This window comes from Lolium perenne, chromosome 7 (assembly GCF_019359855.2).
Source record: "Lolium perenne isolate Kyuss_39 chromosome 7, Kyuss_2.0, whole genome shotgun sequence".
NCBI classification, from domain to species: Eukaryota; Viridiplantae; Streptophyta; class Magnoliopsida; order Poales; family Poaceae; genus Lolium; species Lolium perenne.
In genome coordinates, this window is record NC_067250.2 from 254,038,509 (window position 1) to 254,065,365 (window position 26,857).

Genomic DNA, 26,857 nt, shown 5'->3' on the forward strand with positions numbered 1-26,857 from the left:
GGACTCTACAGTTAGGACGTTTACTCCCGCTGGGATTAGTGGCCGGCTGGTTGCCCGCCAGCAATCGATCGCTGCTGCTCGCTGCCTGCCTCTCTGCTCCCTATAGTTTGCGCTACTGTGCTAATAATTGACGCCTCGCTGCCTGCCTATTCATACTAACAGAGACTGGTTAAGGTAACTGCTTAAATAAACTTTAATTTTCTGGAACATGTGACAGTATTTCACACTGACAGAGCATACAAATCTCAACAATTGTGACATCTTAGCTCAGTGAGCTAACAATTCAGCATTAGTACATGCATCACAGGAATATAAGTGCATCAGTAAATCCCAAGTCCAGTAAAGCCCTGGTCTCCAAAATACACTAGGAACTTCAGAATATTATACTATGAATATTACAGATCCTGATACACTAGGAAGTTTGGAATAACATGCTCCAAAGAATGGTTGCTCTTCTTAACGACTTCCCAAATCAGGCATTGTAGACATCATCGCCCGTGCTCAACTCAATATCAAGACATATAAATCTAGCAAATCAAAGTCAATTAGTTATCCTCACAATAACATCAACATCAAGTGTCAAATACAAGTAATCAAAGAGCATCCCTGACAGTTACAGTTGAAGGAGATAAATTACAGTATGGAAAGAAACAATCAAACTTCAGAGAATGGCAAAGTAATTAATGTGGATGCCCTGTATCCCTCTCCATTTTATTTAGGATTGAGTGATCTTCTCTATGTAAAGTACATGTACTTACAAGTTCATCTTGCTCAATCATGTAAAATTATGAACAACAATGTTATGCATGCTACACTAGCTGCGTTCACTGTTCGTACCGTAACTTGCACTACATTCCCATGTCTCTGATCATCATGAATGGCTATTTTTAAGAATGATGCTATATTACAGTCATGGAGGAATCTCAAGTGGGCATCAGGTATCTCAAGCAAAACATCAAGAAGGTTAAAAATCACAAGGTCTGCTACCAGAATCTCAAGTGGATTGAAAATACAGTACTCGCAGTTGCTATTAACTAAACTTTCAGCTAGTGTACTACTTTAAACAAGTAACTCTTCCGACTAGTGTACTACTTGTTTACCTGGAACAATCACGAAACCTCATGAGGTTTGCTTTCTTCGCAAGAAGGTTCTGCAACAATTATAATCAAAATAAGACAGATGATACATATTAACCAAATATATTAGCATATTTACGAAATAGAGTAGACGCTAAAAGAAATGCTTACCACCACGCCTAATCCAATCCCCAAAACACATCAATGCTTCAACACTTTCGGCTCCAAGGCTAGTTCTGTGATCAGTTATAACTCTTCCGCACGTGCTAAACGCAGACTCAGAGGCAACGGTCGAAGCTGGTACAACCAGTACATCACGGGCAATGTTGCCAAGTACTGGATACCTTGGAGAGTTCACAGCCCACCATTTCAAAATGTCGAAATCGGGTGTACGGGGATGAAAGTCTTCTTCTAGGTAGCGTTACTCTACTGATTGGTTTAAACCAGGGATTTACTACTGCACAAAATTTCCTAAAGCCAACATACTCGACAAATGAGAAAGGCAGACCATGTAGGACAACTAACTTGACAAGCTCACTCCTTGCGATTTCTTGATCAAATTTCCAATCAGGGTCTATTTCATCAGAATTTTTCATTTGTTTCACCAACCCATCCATTGAACATTTGACCTCACATACCTTGAGGTGTCTAGCAAGTTGACTAGTACCTGAGACCTTAGAGGCTAGAAATATATTGTTGCAATAGTTGCATTGGCCTTGCATCAGAAATCCATCAATATATATTGGCTCAGCCTCCCTCCAAATGATAGAGGTCAACTTGCGTGGTCTGCGCTTGGATCCTACAATTATGAAAGTTTCAAATGTTAGGAAATGGGCAGGAAATCAACATACTTGCATGCAACCATGTCATGCGTTGAACTTACCGTGGGTAGGAGCAGGAAAAAGACGATCACGCATAGTGGATGGAGCACCATGTCCAGGAATAGGCGAAAGAGCATGCAAAGAAGCTGGAGTAGCATGTACAGAAACAGGCGAGAGAGCATCCAAAGACGGGGATTTCAAAGTCCCAGTGGACCTTGGAGACCTTGCGAGCTGGTTTGGTGACCTTCCGGATGTTTGTGCTTTCTTTCTTGCAATCAGATTCAACATAGGAGACCCCGAAATAATTGGAGGCAATTTTCTTCCTTTCATTTTGGTCTTCAATTGGGTCATGACAACCTGCATTTAGAACAATTTGACTATGATTGCAATCTCATAGTAGGAACTAGCAGAATAGAATTTCCATAAACTATAGTGAACTACATTAGCAATCTCAAGGTTAGTACCAGCAAGACCAAGAACTTACTTTTGAATCAATAGTTCTCGCAACCTTTGCTGCTCTTGAGCTTTCACTTGCATGAGATAGTGACCTTTTGCCCCCATGGACATCTCTGGACCGCTGGATTTTTTAAAAAGAAACTTGTTAGGATGTGGATATCACAGGGTTTCATTATGGAAAATGACTTGAAGGCCAATATGACTTAGGAAGGCCATTCAGATGAAAAAGTTTCAATTTCTAGGCAAATGAACCAGCAATATGACGAAGTATTGATATGCACAGCAAAGCAGAATCAGGAAAATAATATTGTGACATATCCCAAGACAAAGATACTGAAAACAATTGCTGGATCAGAAACAATTTGGAATTGCAGTTACATTTTCGTACAGTAGCATTTCATCATGATTCAACTTTTCCTTAACTATGATAACCCCCTTTTTTGCTTCTTAGTAGTTTGTTTCCGTGGACTAAGCCATACCGGCAGGCAAGCTGTTAGCCTGTTACCTGATGCAATATGTTTCATGCTTGTAATCAGACAATGTTTGTTGCTAGTTCTTTATGTTCAGTACACAAATGTTCTGATGACTCTGAAAAGCTATATTTAGAAATTTCATGTGAACACAAGTGATATTGTGCTATGACAATTAAAAGTAGTACAGTTTGACCATTGCTGTCTTAGTTTTACACTTCTATTAGCTATCAGCGCATACCCATCCTAAGAAACTTGAGCCTAAGAAACTTGTCTGGATCAGAAACTTGAGCATATTATGAACCAATATTTCTCACGCATGCCATATTTCTCAATAATATCATGACAACAAAAGGATATGGCAAGCAGTTTCGTTTGAGAAGGACATGGGCATCAATTTTCACAGTAATCAAATCGCTTTTAGCTCCCCAAATTTGTGGAACAATTTCACATGTATAACAAGATCATGGCCTCATTGGCGAGTACCTGAACAACGGTGTCACGACTATTTCCCTTCACCACCTGCTTGAGCTTCTTGCCATCTGGCTAATCAAGAAACAGGGTCAAGGTCACGGTCAAAATCTTAGTAAGCATCCAGATTGCGTGCTTCTAGGTATCAAGGTCAAGATGAAAAATCGTATACCTTTTTCCGTCTCTTCTTCTCCCAAATATGGCTGCCATCCTTCTCCTTCTTCTGAACTGGACTGGTTCCCTTCTCCTCGAATACCTCGTCGGACACCGGCTGCTCAACGCACGGGATGGAGGCGGCCGGATAAGAGGAGTTCACGGGAGGATCGGAGGGATGGAGCGGCGGCGGTGGATCTGTTCCTTGGGGGAAGAGCAACACGAGGGGAGGCGGTGGATCTGATCCTTGGTGGGGAGAGCGGAGGGATGGGGCGGCGCCCGCCTCCATCGCCATGGAGGGGGACAGGAGCGGCGCGGCGGCGGTAGCGGGGAGCCGTGAGTAGCCGCTACGATTTTTCTTTTCTGACTGGGTGTCTATTTAGCAAGTTGACTGGGCTTGGGCTAGCGGCACCGTGGGCCGCCGTTTCCATTTACAGATATAGTCTGCTGCATATCAGTAATGCACACAACCATACACTTGTCATAGTACAGTGAACATTGCGTATCATCATATGCACACAACTATACACATGACATAGTACAAAGAACACCACAAAGATGAAAGAAACCTATGGCCATTAGCTTTTGCTTAGAAGAAGCAAGAGAACCTATGGCTTCTCATGTGTGGCATGTCACACATCTCCTCCCCTTTAGATAAAAGGGTATCCCTGATTTCATTAACGAAATCAAAAGTTACAATGAAAAAAGTCACATTTTTCCTGATTGGGCAACTATTTCAAGACATTTGTAAGAGGGTTAATTTGATACATGCCACCATGAACTTCTCGAAATTGAAAAAAGTCACTATGTAAAATACCATTACAGCTTTCTGATACTTTAAAATATCGAATATGCGACCAATACCGACATTTGATAGCATTTACTCAAACAGGGAAAGACCATATCTTTTGTTATATTGATCTAGGCACACTGGATACTTGTCGCTTGTAATGAGATGAAAAGTCAAGCCCAAAGGAGTAGCATACTGCAAACATGCAATGATCAAACCAGCCCAGTAATGGCCCAAGCTTAACTAGTTTTTGAACTATTGATTCAGATCCTGCTCTTTAATAGAATTCCCATCTGTAACTTTTAGTCAAATAAACGATGTCACTATCTAGAAAAATAGAAAACAAAAATGGTGTCACTGTCTGTTGTAGGAGCATAGCTTACCTACTCTCCAGTGGTGAGAACTAAAGATTGATTAAATTTGTAAGTCAACTATATTCTCTGTTCCTGTATTCCTTATTTTTCCAAAAACAGACTGTTCGTCTCATGGCAAGGCATGCCGGAGCGCATGCAGCCCACCTGGGTTCGATCCTTGGGTTCAGCAGGTACTCATGAGTTTTCTTCTACTATAAAAAAAATGCCAACGGGTGCTAGTGCCTTGGTTGGTCTTTTTTTTTTAGTTTTCCGAGCACTGCTGCATGCTTGAGGGTACATGTTTCCTGCTCCTTCTCCGAGGAAGCACAGCCATGGACCTGAACTATGGTGTATTGCAGCCGAACTTCTCGTGCTACTCCATATTTAATACTGTAATGAAGTATGGTTATCACCTTGCATTTCTTTTTTCATGAACCCGTAGATCTCGAAAAACAGGGATTGACCAACAGATTCTAACGTGTGCATAATAAAATCTGTCGGTCTGTCATGGGTGCTGGAACCTGCATGCAATGTATCTTAATTAACTCACATGACAGATGATAAGAACTATAGTCTTTAAAAGTAGGTAACTTGCAATGTCCGATTTCTCCATTTACAGATTGAAACATTTCTTAAACAAATTATGTGCATGGACTATTTGTGATCCATTGCAAGAATTCAAGATTTTGAATTTCTTAATCGGAAACAGTAAGATGTTTTTTTTTGCAAGTAGGAATCAGTAAGATGTTAGATCATGGTATCATCTATGTCTTACAAACTTGGTGCAACTAGGCAAAAAGGGTAATTACACTAAATTATAACGCAACTTGGACCGATTTCTGTTTATCTTGCAAGTTGAGGTAGAGAGGTAGCTTCATTTTCAAGCTAGCAATAATATGGGACAGTAGCACACATTAAATACGTGTGTTTTCTTGTAAATTTTACTCAAGATATGACATGAAATTTTTATATTTATTCTGAGCAAAGTTAGCTACATATAATGTGCTAGTGGTTGTGTGGTTGATTGAACTTGAATTGATTAGTAAGATGGGACACAAATTTTTGACACATGGGTGCAAAAGCACCCCATAGCCCCAAAATTTGTAATAATTTCAAAAATCAAAAAAGAATCGAATTCTATGAAAAAAGCATCGATTTTGTAGCTTTCGGGTTGCAGTGTATTTTACGACACCATTCCACTAAAGCAACTAAATCGAGCTGGTCCAAAAGTTGTAGTGTGTTAAGCTCCGGCTTTCACTTCCCGTTAGCTGTTGGAGCCGCTGCTAGCAGCCCAATTAAACAGACTGACGTTAAGTGTTCTAGCTCTATTCACCCTCCTTTGCCGTTGACATGACCAAGGTGTTGGTTTAATGTACGTGTAAACATCCCAGCTGTACGCACTGATGCGTTACTTGTAAGGTAGTTTGGGTATGTAGTACCCATAAAATTTTCGATTCCTCTCATTCTTATACACAGGTCTCTCCACACTCCTTATTTGTTTCTTTCTAATGAACTTCTGCTAGGTGGAGAATATCTAGCGTGCTCTGGGTGCAACAAAAAGAAATATATATTTCAATATATAATCTAGGAGGAATAAATTAGGAGCAAGTGTTTTGTTTGTCCATATCATCCCAAATTAATTACTCAGCACTCACATCTACATTTCTTGTCCTTTTCCATGTGCCAACAATAAAAGGACATATATTTGCGTGATCATCCATGATGACAGAGGTTGGGTCGGCCTCTAGTCTCTGGAGAGATACAACAGCTAGAGAAGACCTCCGTCTGTTGCATACCAGTAATGCACACAACCATACACTTGTCATAGTACATTGAACACTGCATATCATCATATGCACACAACTATACACATGACATAGTACAAAGAACACCACAAAGATGCAATAAACCAGTGGCCTTTAGCTTTTGCTTAGAAGAAACAAGAGAACATATGGCTTCTCATGTGTGGCATGTCACACATCGCCTCCCCTTTAGATAAAAGGGTATCCCTGATTTCATTAACGAAATCAGAAGCTACAATGAAAAAAGTCACAGTTTTTCATGATTGGGCTACTTTTTCAAGATATTTGTAAGAGGGTTAATTTGATACATGCCACCGTGAACTTCTCGAAATTGAAGAAAACCACTATGAAAAATACCATCACAGCTTTCTGATACTTTGAAATATCGAATATGCGATCAATACCAGCATTTGACAGCATTTCCTCAAACAGGGAAATATCATATCTTTTGTTATATTGATCTAGGCACACTGGATACTTGTTGCTTGTAATGAGATGAAAAGTCAAGCCCAAGGAGTAGCACAGTGCAAACATGCGACGAGCAAACCAGCCCAGTAATGGTCCGAGCTTAATTAGTTTTTAACTATTGATTCAGCTCCCGCTCTTTAATAGAATTCCCATCTACAACTTCTAGTCAAATAAACGATGTCTCTACCCACAAAAATAGAAAACAGAAATGGTGTCACTGACTATTGTAGGAGCATATCTTACCTACTCTGGAGTGGTGAGAACTAAACAAATATTAAATTAGTAAGTCAACTATATTCTCTGTTTCTGTGTTGTTAGTTTTCCCACGATTTTTTTAAATAATATTTTTTTTTCGTTATTTCCATAAATAATACTCGGTTTCAATCTTTGTCACGAATAATACACTGTCGGGACATGTACCCCGATTAGAAGGAATCGGGAACAACAACCCCAATTAGAAGTAGTCAGGATAGGCTACCCCGAGTTCTTCTGATTCTCTGCGCCGTGCGAGGCTGTCCACAATTTTTTGCACTAATCAGGGTAGAGGAACCCGATTTCTTCTAATTGGGGTAGAGAAACCCGATTTCTTCTAATTGGGGTAGAGAAACCTGATTTCTTTCCACTACTTGGGGTAGAGGAACCCAATTACTTCCAATTAAGGTAGAGAAACCCAACTACTTTTAATTGGGGTAGAGGAACCCAACTACTTTCAATTGGGGTGTCCTCCATGCTGATTCCCTGCTACTCAGGGTGCGTTACCCTGGTACCTTCTTATCGGGGTACTAATCCCGACGGTTTATTGTGTTTTTTTTTAAATCGAGTATTATTTCTGGAAATAAAGAAAAAATATATTATTTTAAAAAAAATCGCAGTTATCCCAGCCCTGATGCATGCTTGAGGGCACAGGTTTTCTGCCTCCTCCGAGGAAGCACAGCTATGGACCTAAACTATGGTGTATTGCAGCCGAACTACTGGCGCTGCTCCATTCAGTACTAACCAAGCGTGGTGATCAACTTGCATTTTTTTTTTTTGAGAACCCGTACGTAGATCTCGAAAACAGGGTTGGCCAACGGATTCTAACATGTATATATATCAAGTACGACTGAAGTATCAAACTTAATTAAAACAACTGCGGAAAGCTTGGCCATGCAAGGGTGGTGCTGAACTGCTGATAAAATCTGCCGGTCTGTCATGGGTGCTGGAAGCCGCATGCAATGGATCTTTATTAACTCAGATGATAGATTTTTCGAAAATGGGCATTTTATTACTTTAAGCAATAGATCTGGTCTCTGCATAGATAGGATGCACACAACCATACAAATATCTATTACAAAACACCAAACAATCCGACGACAAAAATCTAAAGTTCCCGATAAAAAAAACTAGCTAGGTGGATCCAGGCGAATCATCCATGTTAGAAAAATATCCCTCGCCGTATCCTCCAACCGTGAAGACACCTCCATAAAGAGTTCTTGATGCTTCATCCGCTGAAGAGGCACCCATGAGCGAAGCGTAGCTGTGCACCGGTATATGACCTGCATAAGAGAGGAAGAAATATTATTGAAAATCTTGTCATTTCTACATAGCCAGAGCGACCAAATAACGGCACCATCCTAATAAGACGCTTAAACCTAACAGCCACACCATTGAGCCAATTTCCAAATATATTGGCAACACTACGCGGTGGGTATAAGGTAGATCCTATTTGGACAACTGACCATATAAACCTAGCAAACTTACACTGAAAGAACAAGTGTTTAGTAGTCTCGTCTTGGCGACAGAAAGCACACTGTTTACTTCCATGCCAGTTGTGTTTGGCAAGATTATATTTAGTAAGGATGACCCCACGATGAAGATACCATGCAAACACTTTAGTTTTGAGCGGTATCTTCATCTTCCAAATTTTAGAATTACTAGATGACCGGTTGCGCTATCGCGCAAATGAAAGAATCAAGTAAGAATTTAAATCATAAGATTTAGCTCCATCATCATCCGACTGCGTGCATTGCAGAAAATGTCCTCGACAGACACTTTGCCCTTTGTTGGCTACTCCCTCTGCCCTCCATTTGACGGTTCTTTCCGCATCTCCATTTGACGGTTCCTTCCGCCTCTCCTGCATACTCCTCTTCCTCTTCCGACCCCTTAGACCCACCCATCAATCTAGCATCATACCATTGCCGTTAGGGGTCTGGATTCAACATATATTAAGCAAACTAAAGAAAACACTTATTTGATATAGGCGAAAGAGGCTGGAATCACATCATAATATTACTTGAGTATAAATTATCTCTATATTAACCATAGGTGGATCGTTAGAGAAGTAGAACAATGCTGGCAGTAGTCAATTTAATCTTGTAAGTAAATAGATGTATGACATACATCGTGGGATCCTTGATTCATAGAATGGGTATAATAATGTTAGCTGCTAACAGTAATTAATATATTTGATTAACCACCTACAGGAATACAGGTCTCATGGTACTCATATTTAGTGAAACATGAAATCATATTTACAAAGAAGTTTAAGTAGCTGACATAGATCGTACATGTCAACTTCATCAAATATAGGCAGTAAAATTGTCTCGAGACACGCTGAGACCTCTGAAATCTGCCGGTTCCAGCTTCAAGCGGATGCACAATTTAGTCTCGTAGTAGTTATGGGTCATACGCTTAATTCTGCCATTGATAACCCATTGCATCCAACGCAAAGGTAAAAGCAAGACAATATTGTGACCCATAAATTTTATCCATGGTGTTATATATGACTGGGATTTATTGGGTTTAAACCGTGAGATCCCAGTTAGCCACCCATCATAGATTGCAACATAGATAGATACAACAGGTGGTCCATCTAAAACTAATATTGTCATAAATATAATACAGAACATAGGTGGCACTAACACCTGCAATGATTGTTGGTTGTGGACTGCATGCTCCCTCGTCTTTGGTGTGCTCCTCTTCTCTTCTCCTAAGCCGTCGCTACTGGTTTGTCGCTATGACCTCTGCTACGCCCCCTTATGGACAGATGTTTGCTAAAATGTGGGAAAAAACGAATCCATAGAGAAGTAAATATCTTCAAGACCCTAACAACGATACTATCGTATAAGTGTAACTATCATGCTATTGTTTTGAGAATATAATGCAAATATAAATTCATACTATCATGCTATATTTTTCAGTCCCACAAAGTGAGCATCAAGAACTGAGTTTTCATTAATCATGTAAGTGAATGATAAACTGCAGGTGAAAATAACTCAGAACTATGGGGAAGTAAGAACTCTTCACTAACAAAAAAATCAATACCAAGCTGAAATCCTGAAGGTAGCATACATATCTGCATTATTGCCCGCCTCATCAGGAATTTGGGACTTGTTGTACCACGAGGTGCACATAATTTAATCTACATCATTCATATGAATCATTCAACAATTATTGTTGGAGTTCAAAAGAGGTCTAAAGCAACCTGTAGAAAGCAATGTGCAAGAATAGAATTAAGACTTGCATCAAGTCCTATGCATCTTCCTTAAACGATATGTTGACCATCAATGCTCTATCAAGAGAGGATGGAACACTTAATGTTGGTTATTTTTCCTCACCAGTGAGATGTCTTAAACGTGTCTTGCATTTGAATGGAATAAACATTGGCGAGGAAGTTTATTAGTCAAAGAAACAAAGCAGCAGGAACTTAATTAACTGGTTATTAACCTTATTTAGTTGTGTAAACTGCACTCCTATAGTTCTAGGGCTTCAATATCTTCTTGCAAAAGAGAAAATACATAAACACCATTTCTAGGAGCAATGGAAATATTACCTGGGAATCTCCATTTCCAAAAACAATGTTGCATTGCACAGGTAGAAGATACCTAACAGCCTTTAATGGATTTACTGAAGCTTTATGTTCCTTCACCAACTTCAAAAGAATTAGATAGTTGCATTCAATATAACCCAATACTACACTGCTTGTTTCACAAATCAAATAAAGACGCGCTTCAACGCGTCACTGTAGGAGTAGGCTTCTTATCACATCAATGCTTGTTTGTAACTCGGTTCTCACCGTCAGGCAACAAGAATGTTTGGAGGCACCGGGCATCTTCCTATTCCTCTTTCATCTGTTCCTTGTGTCACATCTTCCGCTTCCACGAGCTACAGATCTTTGGGGAAGAAAGCCACTACTATTTCTATGTTGACCAACAAATTTGGAGGGGGCAAGAATAAATGATCCTACTATGTACGTATCCAACCCAACATAAATATAAGTCAGGACGTCAGACAATGTAATGAAGACTGGAGCTATTTTTTAGGCTTATAGAATTTTAAAGTACAGTCTACTGTCTATTTAACCAATATTCCATAATACAGGCTATTCCCAAATATTGTTTTAAGTTTGCTCTTTTGTGCACAATATATCACAACACAGTTCAGGGGTAAGCAATGTGCCAAAATACAGAATACACATATAAGGAGATACCCAAATTCAGACATCAATCACTCGTAAAAAGTTAAGCTATAAACGAAACTCTATACGCAGTATGCATATCTAGGAGACATTATAATAGAAACATTGTATGTATCCGAATGTTTGCATTCATATATAATTAAAGCACCATTCCTCGTTTAGAAAGAAAAGTTAACCGCGCTTCCTAGTGTAAAAGCACAAGCTTCAACCCAACAGATGTCAAAACAGAATAACTAACCCCCATGAAAAACAAAGAACAAGAGAATTCACATGCAAAAACAATTACCCGACCTATTCTCCTTGAGGGTGCATATCTTCTAGATCATCCATGTCCTTTTCCTGAAGATAGAGCATCCATGTCCTTTTCCTGAAGAAAAATAAGGCAAGGATACACTTTAAGCCAGCATAAATGAAATAAGTACAGAAAAAAGCAACAAGCAAAAGTATATAAACAGGAGCGGGGGAATAAAAAGGAGTGTTTTCATCGAAGTAAAAGAAGTACAGTGAAAAAAGGAAAGCATGTTTTCCTCAGCGAATACAATGTATTTGTTAATTAAAACTGAGTACTGTAAATAGACATCAACAAATAACTCCCAATGATTTATTTTCTTACCTTTTAAAAACAAGAACACATGTGCATAAATTAGTCGGGAAGGGATTATTTTTAGGAAGAACCAAAATACAAAGAAATAGTAGTGGAGAAACCGATTGTATACCTCCATATTCAGCATGTACTGGAATAAAAGAATCAGCATCACCTTCAGAATTTTTCTTGCCCATGTATTGATTCCTGAACCTCAACATATTATCCTGTAAGTTTTAGATAATCACCGGCTAGATAAAAATATGAGACAGAAAGCAAAGATGTAAGTTGCAACAAAGCCCTAACAATATCCTAACTGCTAGAACCGCTGCCACCAAATTTCAGACAAAACAGGGACACACAAGACACTTTTTTTACGACGAGATGTTATCTTACCAAGAAGCGCTGGATGTTGTCCATTTTGCTAACAGAAACATAAGCTGCAGAATCCATCATAACCTGATCATGTATCCTGCACATTTAACCGAATGGCTTGGGACGTTTTCTGGTGCGCTTGCTTTCCGTGGCCTCAACCTATAACCTGCATTTTAAAAGGCTGGGCTTCAGGGAATGAAAACTAAAATTACAGGAAAGTCCTACTCCATTGTACAATAGCAGAGAAATGCATATTTGAAAGTTGAATGTTTGTGCATGGACCACTTTATTATATGCATTGGGACAACAATAACAAAGCTAAAACACCTTATTAAGATGCCGAAACAAATAAGTACCAGGATGAAGGACAATCATGGAAAAGTTTTGTATTAAGTACACATCAATGTTTTCTTAATCTCCCTGTACTACTTCTATTCCAGTGTACTAATGTAATATTATAAATGAATTACAAAGATTAAATAAAGTCAGTATAAGATTATAAGGCCATCAGGAAATTAGAAAATTAAACATTAGCAAACATGAGCACAGATTTCAACCCAAAACATCAGGGAATTAAATTATGTGGGGAGCCTCCTTTAAGCAGAGTTGAATTATATAATTATATTTATGTTGTATCCTGACTTCAGGAGGAGGGGCCTAATACCGGAATGAAACATAGTATTCTATTCTCATTGATTGCAGCCTCCGATCAACAATAAACTGAAAAGTTAGAACATCATCATAATTTGGCAAGGAAATTTTCTACTGAGATGGGCACTGGAACCCACCTGTTCATTCACCTTGTTGTCGTCGTCTGTAAAATCGACTACACGGTGATTGCTCATTATTACAGGGTATGGCTTGCACTACTGCAACTATGAAGAAAACAATGCATATGATATGAATCAGAGGTTTTGGGTGGAAGGGCTTCTTCACCAAATAAGAAGGTAAAAATATAGTAATAACAAGACACCAATCACCATATATGGACAGAGGTAAATGAAGCACACATGATGCAGTATAACTGTCTAAACATTGTCATCGACATGCACAACACAACAAAGGCACATAACTCTATCGAAGGAATGAATATGAAGACTGATATTCCGAATCGTTGGAGAAAATGCATTGCAAATAGATAATCCGAAAGGCTGAACATGTTACAAGAAAATTTTCATCATGTCCCAGTGGGAGGAAAAATTATACCCCATCATCTGCGCTCTAGGCAACACCCCAAGCCCCCCTCCTCCACCCAACAACGGCCCCATTATCTCCTTCACCCAGCGCCACCACGAGAGCCGACCCAGAGTCGCCGTGTTCTCTTATTCATGTGGTGAACAGAGAGAACACAAAATGTAAGTAATACTACATGACTGAAGATATTCCCACATAGATGGAGAAAATTATTTTTCAGAATAACCGTAAAGATGCAATTTTATTTGCTGGGAAGAAAATGCCACAAAAAGAGATAATACAAATATTGTTTGAGTTATGCATAGCTGGAAATCCTCCTAGCCAATTCATGATCTGAAATTTGGAAGTGATACTTGAAAATCTTCACAGAAACACCAAAAGTCACAGGCTGAACAAATTACAGAAATGCAAAGATACAATTTAATTTGCTAGAAAGGAAATGTCATGTTCTTTATTTAGATGAAAGGAGATACATCAAAATATTATTTGATTTCTGCTTAGTTCAAAATCTTCCTAGACAATTCATGTGTTGAAATTTGGAATGTAGGGCTTTAGAGCCTCAAGGTTTTCAATAAGATATGCATATTATGACTTTAGAGCCTCAAGGTTTAAATAAGATATGCATGTCAATGCCTGTAAACAAAACACACTTAGAATTTCCCACTATTATCGTCCCCCACAGGTTTTCATTGGAAAATAAAAAGATAACAAGAAGACTATTACCAGGCCATGGTTGAGAGCTATGGTAAATGACTTACCAACTTCCAAACTTTCCCCTTGCTTCCCATGGTCTCTTCCCCTAGCTACAAAAATAACAATGAAGCGTTTTAGGGATGTATGCTTGCTCAATTGCATCCTACTCCTACAGGAAGAAGTCATATGAATAGGTAACAATTGTGACATGACCTACCTGATGTTAAGGAAACACTGTAGATGCCCCTCCTAACAGAAATCCAGCTTTGCAAATTGGGTTAAAGCAATATATTTAATCCACCACAACAAGCTGCATACCAACAAGATAAGATCATAAGAGTACTTCAACAGATATTATATGAATACACTTTCGGCCTATCTAATAATATTCGACGACGAATATCTCAACACTAACTTTGAATATTCGAATACCGATGCCGTGTTTCAAAAGTCATGCTATATGATGTATCGGATGACAGTCCCATGCATCTACCAATGATCCGGGATTATACTATACCGCTCATGCCTATCGAGTTTTCCATGTCATTATACAGGTTACGTATGAAGATCATAATAAACAGATAGATCGACAGAGCCAACAAACTCTCCAACACGAAAATCACTTCAATCATTCCTGCTAAAACCTATGCATAATTTGAACGAGAAGCGGGAAGGGGCACTACGAACAGAAACAACACACTCAGGCATGTAGAGCAAGTTAAGTGTAAACAAACAGAAAATTACAAGGTAAATAAAATTATACCTAGCACAATACAGGAGATGAAATAGCTAGCAACTGTACATGATGAGGTAGTGGTGAACTCAAATCTGTGTCTCCTCTGCTGGTAGTTGTGAGACGGAACTGCGGCCGTGCCATGCAGAGATGGAGAAGGTGCGGGCCTTGAATCCGTCCAAAACAGGCCTTGCTCTACCCGCCTCGCATGCAACAGTGCATACCAGCGGTGCAGCCGTCTCTATGCGACTGTCGCCTCACGATGGTGGCACCCTCAGTCTCCAGAGATGGTTGTTCCACCGACGCAAGCATCTGTCCTCCAGTTGTCAGTGGTGGACGGCCTGCTCTCGTGCCATCTTCGAAGGCAATGACCACAAAGAGCTGTGCAAGCCGTCATGTGAACAATAAATGAATTAAACAGACGTTAACGCCCCCAAAGCATTTAGAATGACCAGGACACTGGAGTGTCCATATGGCACTCACATCTACCATCAAACAAATTAGTAGGTTCAGAGGGGAATTTGAAAAGAGGGAAACTCACACATAAGCTCTGAAAGAAGCAGCCAATCACAAATGAAGAGAAGCCGAAATGAAGAACCATCTCTGAACCATGCAGCTAGCTCAAAGCAACATCAAGAATTGTTTGGCTAGATGCACGAATTTGGATGGACAGAATACTTCTGTATTTGGAAATGATGTCTTGACCTGTAAAGAAAAGAAGATATCATGTTATAATGGAGAGATTTAACAACTTAAAAGACCACATCTACTCACACATAATGTTATAATGGAGAGATTTAACAACTTAAAAGACCACATCTACACACACAGTAAACTGAACTATAGCAGTAAATACATTGCTTTCAGCCATGCTCACATCTGTCTCAACAATGCTACTCATTTAAAGAGAGAGAGAGAGAGAGAGTTGTAAAGCTACTTCTAAACATAGCATAGAACAAACCATTGTCAGTTTTATATACCGACACTGAAAATCTGGGATTGAGCACACTATTATTTTGCAGACCATATATTCATATGAGTTATCCGCTTCTTTTGTCACCAAACAGTTACCCTGCTTCTTTTGTATAGTAAACAAATGACACTTCGTAAACCATAACAGATTAATGCATCATTAGCAAATAATACAAAACAAAAAGATTGCAAGAAAAGGTAAGCAGAGCAGGGCCCAGCAATATCAGTATACAAAGGTTCCCTTCACAACAAAACAAGCCATTTTGGTAATTTTGGCAATTGGAAACATCTGCATTAGTATCTATTAGGAAGCACTATTTTATACTCACACATAGTAAAAGATTGAACCTTTGTCGTCTCCCAATTCCAAAAGTGTATAGACGCTCACTTTGCATCCCTGCAACCAACGAAGATTGATTTAAGAAGATTCTAACCTAAAATATCATGTCACTTTAGAACTACAAACTACTGATCTCAGATACTCAATCAAACTCACTTTATGCTTCTTTCATTTCTTTACTGCTGCACTCTCTAGTTCAGAACTGAAGGGAATGACTTCAACGCACTATTGCATATGCTTTCATCGTAATATTCCATTCCCAACATTACTTGCTCCTTGTCAAAACACCCAAGAATGCAACGAACAAGGTCGTATAGCAAGAATACAAACTATTCAGACGGATAATCTGGTTAAGAGCTCATCGTCAGTATTTTTGCCTCCCAACAACAATTTTCTCCTTTTTTTCTCTTCAACCTGCATCAACAATTCATGATTTGTAAAAGTTGCAGCGGCAAGGGGAAGAAAATACCACAAAATAAGACGAAAAGGGAACAAAACACTACATACACACAGGAAGTTGCTTTGATGATTTGAAGCTGGCTGTAAATCACATTGCTTGCCTAGATCAATCCATCCCCAGATCCTTCTTGGAATTTCATCAACCACCTTGTAGGCATAGAGAAAACAAGTCTGCACAAACAAAGATTAGAAGCTCTAGGAGCAAGGCACTTGAAGAACGAGGCAAATATCATGAAAAGGAGAGCAGCGTGCACCTTCTTGAGAGGGCCAAATATGGCGAGGTTAGGCAGGCGTTCTGGCAGAACGGTTCTGCACTGGCTGTTTGTGCTTCAGCTGTTGAGCAGGAGGAAGAGATCGACCGAAGTAGCAGTTCCAGCTCAGTGAGAGAGAAACAGGTTGGGGCTAGCCATGGCTCCCCCAGACCTGAGACGTCTCCATCGCCGTCGACCACCCCCTGCCGAGGACAACGACGACAGGCCATAGGTCTCCTCTTTATGGCTGCCAGATGCGCCGCCACGCGCCGCCTGTCATCGCGGCTGCTGCGTCCAACCGTCGTAGTCGCTGATCCCTGCCGCCTCCAGCCGCCGGCGTCGCTGCTCCCTGCCGCCGCCGGCGCTCGAGAGCCTTTCCCCCAGATGCACCGCTCCCGGGGACGCCGCGAGGGCGCGGGCTCCCTTTGCCGAGGGCCGGTGCGGGCGAGCTCCGCCAGAGACCGGGCAGGCGACCTCCGGCGCGAGCGAGCTCCGCCAGGAGCCGGTTGTGGACGGGCTTCTCAAGGCGCGGCGAGGCGTCGCGCGGCCACCACTCTCCGTGCCGCCACCCGCCTTCGTGCGGCCTCCTGCATCGTCTTCTCCGACCTGCCACCGTGGTCGTCCTCCTCTGGCTCCATCCCAAGGAGATGCGGCGCGCCACCATTGGAGAGGAGGAGAGACGAGAAACGGGGATTGGGCAAGAAAGGAGCACAGGGGATTGGAGCAGCGATCTAGGGTTTCACCCCTGCCATGCGGAGAGGAAAAAGAACGCGACCGATCAACCGGCCGTGTCTGCCTCTCGCCGCCGGGGCCCGCACATAGCTGGTCCCAGGTGTCATGGACTCTTTTAGAAGCTAAACGAGTGGGAAAGATTTTTACTTCATCCAACGGCTGGAGTGAAAAGTGGAAGGAGATTTTTACTATTCAGAACCGATCCAACGTCATACGAAGGTTTGCCCCTTTGGATGGTCTGGTTGGCCGGGTAAGATTGCAACATTTATAGAAGAAATTATCAATTGGAATATCAGGCTGAATCAAAGCATTGCACATGGAAGGCACAGAGAATGAACCATTTCCGGTGAGGTTCCAGCGAAGCACATCTGACCCCTGCGTCAATTGAACTAGTTCAAGACGTTGTAGCAATTCATGCCAGGAGATTTGTCTAGGTCCGATGAGGCTTCTTCTGAACATCACATTCGGTGGGAAAGTTTCCAACACCTTAGCGATAGTACCACTTATGTGACGCACAATATTGTACAATGCAGGATATTATGCTCGGAGCGTGGCATTACCAAATCATTTATCCTCCCAGAAACGAATTTCCGACCCATCCTTGATAGAGAAAGATCTGTATGGAAATAAATACTTCTTTATATCCATAAGGCCTGCCCAAAAGTGCGAATCTCATGGTTTCTAAAGAACGTGAGATAGAGCCTTTGAGCCAATGTACTTCCTCTTGAGGAGTGTTTTCCAAACTCCCTCCTCGGTAAGTAGCTTAGAGAGCCATTTACCAAGAAAGACCATATTTCTTGACTTGGAGATCTTGGATGCCCAGTCCTCCATGGTCTTTGGGGCAACAAAGCACACTTCACTTAGCGATATTTACGCTTATCACTATCCCCTTGCTAGAAGAATCTAGATCGGAAATAATCCAATCGTTTTAAGACACCTCTAGGAAGTTGGAAGAAAGATATCATATAAAGTACCATATTACTTAATACCGCGTTTATGAGAACTAATCTTCCTCCCAATGATAGTAATTTTCCTTTCTAACTGTTTAATCTAATATGTAGTTTTTCCTCGACCATTTTCCATTCAGCATTGGTTAGTCTCCGATAATGAATGAAATACCAAGTACCTAATCGGAAATTAGCCTTGCCCACAGCCAAATAGCTCAGCATAATCTGCAACATTGTCTTGGGCCTCACCAAAACAAAACAACTCACTTTTATGGAAATTAATTTTTAGACCCGATAGCTGCTCAAATACTGAAAGAATTAACTTTAGATTTCGAGCTTTTTTGATGTCATGATCCATAAAAAGAATTGTATCGTCTGCATATTGAAGGATGGACAATCCTCCATCAACAAGATGAATGACCCCTTCAATCTGGCCCTCTGACTTTGCACGTTCAATCATAACAGCAAGCATATCCGTCATTATATTAAATTTCACTAGCGATAATGGATCTCCCTGTCTTAGCCCCTTCTTGGTTTCAAAGTATTTGCCCACGTCATCATTGACTTTAATGGCAATACTCCCTCCTGAGATGAAACTATTGATGAACGCACACCACTCATTAGAGAAACCTTTCAGTCTGAGAGTTTGTTGCAAGAAAGACCACTTAACCTTATCGTAGGCTTCTTCAAAGTCAATCTTTAAAATCTCACCATTCAAATTCTTTCTATGCAATTCATGAATAGTTTCATGGAGGACTACAACCCCATCAAGGATATTCTGTCCTTGCATAAAAGCAGTTTGTGAATGCCTAATCACATGATCAGCCACTGTGTTGAGCCGGATCGTGGCCACCTTAGTGAATATTTTAAAGCTGAAGTTAAGAAGACAAATAGGACGGTATTGTTGGATCCTTTCTGCTTCATTAACCTTCAGAAATAAAATAATTTCACCAAAGTTGAGCCAAAATAGCTCCAATGACCAGCTTGAAGATCCGCGAAAAGAGGCAGCATGTCAAACTTGATGACATCCCAGAAATTCTGATAAACTTCAGCTGGAAAGCCATCAGGACCAGGGGCTTTATTATGCTCCATTTGGAAATCAACTTTTCTTACGTCCTCCTCAGTGTAAGGAGAAGTGAGAAAATTATTCTCCGTTTGAGAGACTTGAGGAATTGTTGCTGTCAAAACCCACCGGCGGGCAGCGACGGGCAACACCGTAGAGCCGGGAACAACCTAGGGCTGCGGCTGGCCGAGGTCCCTCTGAGCGACGGCCCGCAAAGCCTCTGGTACACACGTCCGATGCTGATGCAAGGGCGTGCCACCTGACCTATACCTGGTCAGGAAGGTGATGGAGATGCCTCGCTTAGTTTCCTGCATGGCATACACGTAAACATTAAATACGAGCCTCGATCGGCTCTCAGGTTATCCTGTGAATCGGCTCAAGGAGCCGATCCACCCATGATTCGTATGAGGTGCACGAATATATGGTGGTCCTGCTTGATCAAGATAAAGCTAATTGGATCTACGACGATTTAGGGTTTTCACCGCATAATCGGATCATCCTACTCACGATTGGGCCTCGCGGCCACGCACGGTGATCGTAAGCCGATCCTAGATAGGGCCTAAAAACCAACACGAGGTTGATCCCCGGAATATCCTGCCTAGGACTAACGAACGACACCCTACGTGCCGCTGGATCCTCCAACCCTTTGTAAGGCCTAACTATTGCAGATATTAAACTAATCCTTGTAGAACAAGGAGCAACCGTAACGGATCAGATCTACTAAATAATGATCAAGCGGGGTGCCGCCCCTACACCTAAGATAGGTGTAAGGGCGGCTAGATATGCAAGGGTTGCACTACGATAGCATGTTACGCGAAGAACTATACTAACCCTAACACATCTATGATAACTACGTTGCTCGCCATCAAAAAGGCTTCAGTACGAGCAACGCATGAACAACATAAAGCTTATGCTGCCTAGATCGCAAGATGCGATCTAGGCAGCATGATGCTTACCGGTAGAAACCCTCGAGACGAAGGAGTTGGCGATGCGCCGAGATTGATTTGGTTGGTTGAACGTTGGTTGTTGTTTATTCCATAAACCCTAGATACATATTTATAGTCCAGGGGACTTTCTAACGTGGGAATAATCCCCACCGTGCACGAGACGAACTCTAACTTTTAATCTAAGATGCGATCTGCTATAATTAAAGATACACGGGCAATCTAGCCCAAATTCTTCGCGCAAGGCCGCTTCAGAGATTTTCCATGTGTAATCTTCCAAGCCCATCTCCCTTACGGCCCACCTCCTGATTTGGCCAAAATCTGGTGATAACACATGCCCCCCTGGTTTTGGTAATGATAATTTCAAAACCACTCTGTTTCTCCTCCGAAGGGTCATGTCGTGGCAGAGCAGAACCGTTGCAGCATCCTTCATCATGATGTCTCGTCTTCTCAGCTTCTCTGCAAAATTCGATAGCTTCAGCATCACCTCCTCGGGAACTGCAATAGCATTAAATTTCCACCAGATTTCTCATTATTTAACCGTGCCGATTGATTAGCCCACTTCATCCCCTTCCTCTGCTCCAGCTATCGGCACCAAAAAACCCTCTTCTCCCTCAGCCATGTCGTCTTCCTCCTCCTCTTCCGTCTCTCTCCCATCCTCTTCCTCAAGCGAGTTGGTCCCAGAGCACGACAAGATGGAGGCGTACAACCGCCGGGCTCCCAAACATTGGGACAAGCAGGAGTGGGACTTCGACTTCGTGCCGGAGGGTGAGGACCTCGTCTGGTCAGATGGGGCCATGCCCCTAACCGACGGGGAAGATGACCTCCGGTACCTGGTTGACGGAGCACTGGAGGTGGAGAGTGATGATGACGACCCTCCCTTCCGGGGCAAATTCACCTCCGTTACCAAAGAAGAAGAGGACGACGAAGAAGAAGATGTCTCCTCCGACCTAAAGAAGGAACAAGAGGACGACACCTCCTCCGACGAACCACCACCAAAGCGTATCCGGGGCTGGGCTTGGTCAGACGAGGATGATGATGATGACGAGGAGGAGGCCTCTGCTGAAGGTCACAGTAGCAGCAACGAAGAACTCGCCGACAGCAGCAATGGCGGTAGCTACCTCAGCGACGGCGACGACAGCAATAGCCCTTAGAGTAGGGATTTACTAGCATAGGGTTGGCAGTAGTAATCCGTTCCCTTTTGTTGAACAATCGGCTTCTACTTGTAAGGAATTTTATTATCAATGAAAACTTCTTTTGACTTTGTCGATGTCCTGTATGCCGATTCAGCCGATTTTCCCTCATCTGACTTTGTCGACCGTTAGCCCAATCAATGTTCAATGACTGATGGCAACGCATCGGTCTCCCACGATAATCTGCGAGACAGGTCAATTCAGTCATCCCTCCAAATTAGCCAGTCTTACCGATGATGATAGCACTGCCGATCGTAGTAAGCCGTGGGTTTAGTCTTGAGCAGGTGTCTTTACAAGGGCCCTGGAACTGTCGCTGAATCAGCTTGGATGCTAAAGCTGATACCTCTGTAGCAAAAGCACCCCTTTTCAGAACAGTTGCAATGTAGAGCCAGCCGATTCCAACCAAATTTGCTCTCTAGAGCCAAGAAACTTTCAGGCGAGTTGCCCCCCAAGCCTCACCCAAGGCGAGAATAGTGATGAATCAGCCAAACACGTTACCATTGGCTTTCAAGTTATTAACATGGAACCAGCCGATTCCAATGAAATCGGCTCTCCAAAATAAAGATATTTTAGGGCGAGCTGCCCCCCGAGCCTCAATCAAGGCGAGAATACCGGCATGGATGCACAGATCAAACAAAAAGGCTCTGACCTTAGGTAATCTGGTAATCCGAGATAGCCACCATGAAGAATCAGCCAGACTTGCCCCCACTGACCAGTTTCCTACCACTGGGCGCCGATGTTGTAGATGAAACACCAACAGCTTAACTGACGCAAAGGGTTGACCATCTTGGCGACAATGTGAGCCCTGAGCACATAGCCGGTAGGATTTTTTTTTACTGGCCGATTTTTCCTAATCGGCCCATAATGTTTTACTGCGCACATGTTTACACATGTTTATCTGCACATGTTCCTCTGACTATATGCCCCCCGAGCCGGTCTGCCGGTGTTGCAGATATCGGCTTTGTGGTTAGTCAGGGCACTGTACTTGCACGTCGGCTCCGCGAGGATTCGTGTTGACTTTCATCCGCCGACATGACCGCTGCCCAGTAGATCGATGTTGAACATAAGCAGAACATGTGGTGAAGATAATTTTGGCCGATTGCTGGAATCGGCCTCCATATCGATTGAAGCGCTGACTGAAGGTTCTGTAATGCCCCTTCATAATTTTTGGGGCCGATCACAAGGATCAGCCTCGCCCCGTTTGCTCATCGCTTTGTTCTTGCTACTCGGTCAGGCTGGCGGATAAGACCAGCCCAACCTCTGACTTTATCACGTTGACGCGCTTGCTGTCGTCCGCCTTGAATGCATCGTGTAATCGTGGAGCACTAAGCTCCGTCGGAAGGACGATCACCATGTTTGTGCCAGCCGATGTTTCATCATCGGCTTTCCTTTGCTCGGGACGCCACTCCATTTTCCGTGGACGACCCTCTTCGTCCAGGGTTCGCTGAACTTTCGCAGCCAGATCAGGTCGTGCCTTCCTTAACGTATGCAAGTATAACCTTTCGGCTTCCTCCAGGCCGCGCAATCGCTGAACCCTGCGCTTTTGTGAACGGCTGAGTCCATCAGGGCACCACCTTGGCCGGTGGTACCTGTCTTCTTCTTCTTGTCCCTCGTCTTCTGAATCCTCGAGATCTGCCCACCGAGGGGACTCAGCGCGTTTGCTTTGTGGCGGGAGAGGCCCTAAGCGCCTGAACACAGACACGTTGGCTGCCTCCTTCTTCTTCTGGTTGCATTCTAGGCAATTGCCGATTGTGGGCAATCGGCTCATTCCTGAATCCCAGCAGTGTCTGAAGAAGGGGCAGTCCCAGTGCCTGTCGTTGTCATCTTGCTCCCTTGATTCTCCTTTGGCACGGCGCACGTGTTCCTCCTCATCGTGATCGTGCCGACGATGTCTTCTGGCTTCTCTAGCCAGACGATCTCTTTCATCATCATCGCTGGATCGTCGGCGTCGGTCATACTGACTCACATACTTGTTGAGGAGGTGATCAGAGAGGGGTCGCTGATATCTTATGTTCCTCACTTCTCCCTCTGTGACGTAGCGCTTGCCATCATGACGGAGCCGATCGCGTGGAGCGGCCTCCTCTGTGTCCTTGCTACGAGAGCAGCTGCCCTCGTCTCCATCTTTGCCAGAGTGGTGCCCAGGTCCTACCATGTTGATGCTGAACGAGGACCCTGGTTGGCAACCTTCAGGGTAAGTGCATTCTACCATGTTAACGGCGGGGAAGGGTTGGGTGTCGACCTTCATGGCGTACTGGTTGAAAATCAGACGCCCCTTTTCTATCGCCGCTTGGATGTGCTGACGCCACACCCTGCAGTCGTTGGTGGCATGGGAGAGCGAGTTATGCCATTTGCAGTATGGCTTTCCGTTCAGCTCTTGCACCGTGGGGAATTTGAGACCTTCAGGAATCGTCAACTGCTTCTCCTTGAGCAGGAGGTCGAAGATTTGCTCAGTCTTGGTCACGTCAAAATCAAACCCCCTGGGCGGGCCTGGTGGCTTTACCCATTTGCAGGACACGGGGGTTCCCCCCCGAGTCCATTCAGCCACTGCTACCTCTTGATCTCCCGCAGAAACTTCGTCTTCCTCTGCATCGACCAGGACTACTGCACGCTTGAATTTGTCCTGGTACAGGTCCGGGTGGCGCTGTTCATATGCCGACAGTTTCTGAACCATGTGCGCCAGTGAGGGATAGTCTGCTTGGGAGGCCATGTCCTTGAGCGGTGTTGCGAGGCCCGCTACTGCCAACTCGACTGCTTCCTTTTCAGTTATACGAACCGAATAACATCGGTTCCTAAGATTCCTGAAGCGCTGGATGTATTCTGTCACAGTTTCTCCACGCTTCTGACGTAATTGTGCTAGATCGGCAATGCCGGACTCGGAAGCCTCTGAATGGTACTGCATATGGAACTGTTCTTCCAACTGCTTCCAAGTCCGGATGGAGTCTGGTGGCAACGAGGTGTACCACCCGAAAGCCGATCCCGTGAGGGACTGTGAGAAGAGCCTCACGCGTAGTTGATCCGACACTGAGGGCGGTCCTAGTTGTGCCAAATATCGGCCTACGTGCTCGATGGAGCTGGAACCATCTGATCCACTGAATTTGGAGAAATCAGGGAGCCGATATTTAGGTGGTAGCGGGATCATCTCGTAGTCGTCGGGGTACGGCTTGGAATAGCCGATTGCCCTCCTTTTCGGCACCATACCGAACTGATCTCTCAGTATGGTACTGATCTGATCCGCTATGCTGGCTGCAGGAGTTGAACTCTGAATATTCGCCGGGGTGGCGTACTTAGCCAGCCATGTTTGCTTTTCCAGCTCTGAGCCAACTGCAGGAGTTGAGCTCTGGAGGTTCGTCGGGGTGGCGTACTTAGTTAGCCACGTCTGCTTCTCAAGATCTGTTGCCGACGTCCCTCCTGTTTTCCCAGAAATCCCTGATGTTGTGGCCTGGTTTGTGAGCGCCCAGTTACCGCAATCTGGCACATATGTGCACGTGTACCCGTGAGGGATCTCCTTAGGCGCCTCAAGCAAGAACTGGTAGTCACTAGGGTCACCACCGATCTTGTAGACGACGAATGCCGGTGAAGTCGGCACTTCTGGTGCTGCCAACGCAAATGGCAGCGGTGGACGGGACTGGAGTGGTAACTCTCCTTGATGCGTCCCGAGAGCTGGTCCTGACGGCGAGTATTGGTGCCTCATGATCTCCTGGATCACGCGAAGAGCGACACGCTCCAACGTGTTGACCAGGTTCTCAGAGTGGCGGTGTAGCGAGTGAGCCACCAAGTAGTTGATCTCCTGCCGCAGGGACCTGGTGCGTTCTTCCGATGGGGCAGAGAGGTCTATCCCATCTAGTGCACCATTAGGCGAGAACCCCTTCCACCTGATGCCATGTGAACGGGTTCTGTGGAAAGAGCCGATGAGGTCGGCTTCGAGGATGACTTTGATCTCGTCATACTTCTTCTTGAGCTCGTCGGTCAGATCCTCGTACGTGACTGGCGTGCCGTCCGCCATCTCAGATGTATATGGCGAGGTGGTTGATGTCGAAGCTGGTCCCACCGGGCGTGCCAGAATGTGTTGCTGTCAAAACCCACCGGCGGGCAGCGACGGGCAACACCGTAGAGCCGGGAACAACCTAGGGCTGCGGCTGGCCGAGGTCCCTCCGAGCGACGGCCCGCAAAGCCTCTGGTACACACGTCCGATGCTGATGCAAGGGCATGCCACCTGACCTATACCTGGTCAGGAAGGTGATGGAGATGCCTCGCTTAGTTTCCTGCATGGCATACACGTAAACATTAAATACGAGCCTCGATCGGCTCTCAGGTTATCCTGTGAATCGGCTCAAGGAGCCGATCCACCCATGATTCGTACGAGGTGCACGAATATATGGTGGTCCTGCTTGATCAAGATAAAGCTAATTGGATCTACGACGATTTAGGGTTTTCACCACATAATCGGATCATCCTACTCACGATTGGGCCTCGCGGCCACGCACGGTGATCATAAGCCGATCCTAGATAGGGCCTAAAAACCAACACGAGGTTGATCCCCGGAACATCCTGCCTAGGACTAACGAACGACACCCTACGTGCCGCTGGATCCTCCAACCCTTTGTAAGGCCTAACTATTGCAGATATTAAACTAATCCTTGTAGAACAAGGAGCAACCGTAACGGATCAGATCTACTAAATAATGATCAAGCGGGGTGCCGCCCCTACACCTAAGATAGGTGTAAGGGCGGCTAGATATGCAAGGGTTGCACTACGATAGCATGTTACGCGAAGAACTATGCTAACCCTAACACATCTATGATAACTACGTTGCTCGCCATCAAAAAGGCTTTAGTACGAGCAACGCATGAACAACATAAAGCTTATGCTGCCTAGATCGCAAGATGCGATCTAGGCAGCATGATGCTTACCGGTAGAAACCCTCGAGACGAAGGAGTTGGCGATGCGCCGAGATTGATTTGGTTGGTTGAACGTTGGTTGTTGTTTATTCCATAAACCCTAGATACATATTTATAGTCCAGGGGACTTTCTAACGTGGGAATAATCCCCACCGTGCACGAGA

General features: G+C 43.6%; 2 long non-coding RNA genes across 2 annotated transcripts; both read right to left on the reverse strand.

Moving 5' to 3' along the window:
• Positions 1-152: 152 nt before the first annotated feature.
• LOC127313405 (uncharacterized) lies at positions 153-2,468 on the reverse strand. The gene is made up of 5 exons (XR_007858960.2): positions 2,382-2,468; positions 1,960-2,254; positions 1,248-1,875; positions 1,101-1,150; positions 153-527 (listed from the first exon to the last, which is right to left on the reverse strand). It is a non-coding gene; the product is annotated as an uncharacterized lncRNA (long non-coding RNA).
• A 7,133-nt stretch (positions 2,469-9,601) lies between these two features.
• On the reverse strand, positions 9,602-15,269 carry LOC127311930 (uncharacterized). The gene is made up of 7 exons (XR_007858032.2): positions 14,925-15,269; positions 14,379-14,471; positions 13,481-14,271; positions 13,063-13,149; positions 12,296-12,440; positions 12,033-12,126; positions 9,602-11,683 (listed from the first exon to the last, which is right to left on the reverse strand). It is a non-coding gene; the product is annotated as an uncharacterized lncRNA (long non-coding RNA).
• Between the last annotated feature and the right edge of the window lie 11,588 nt (positions 15,270-26,857).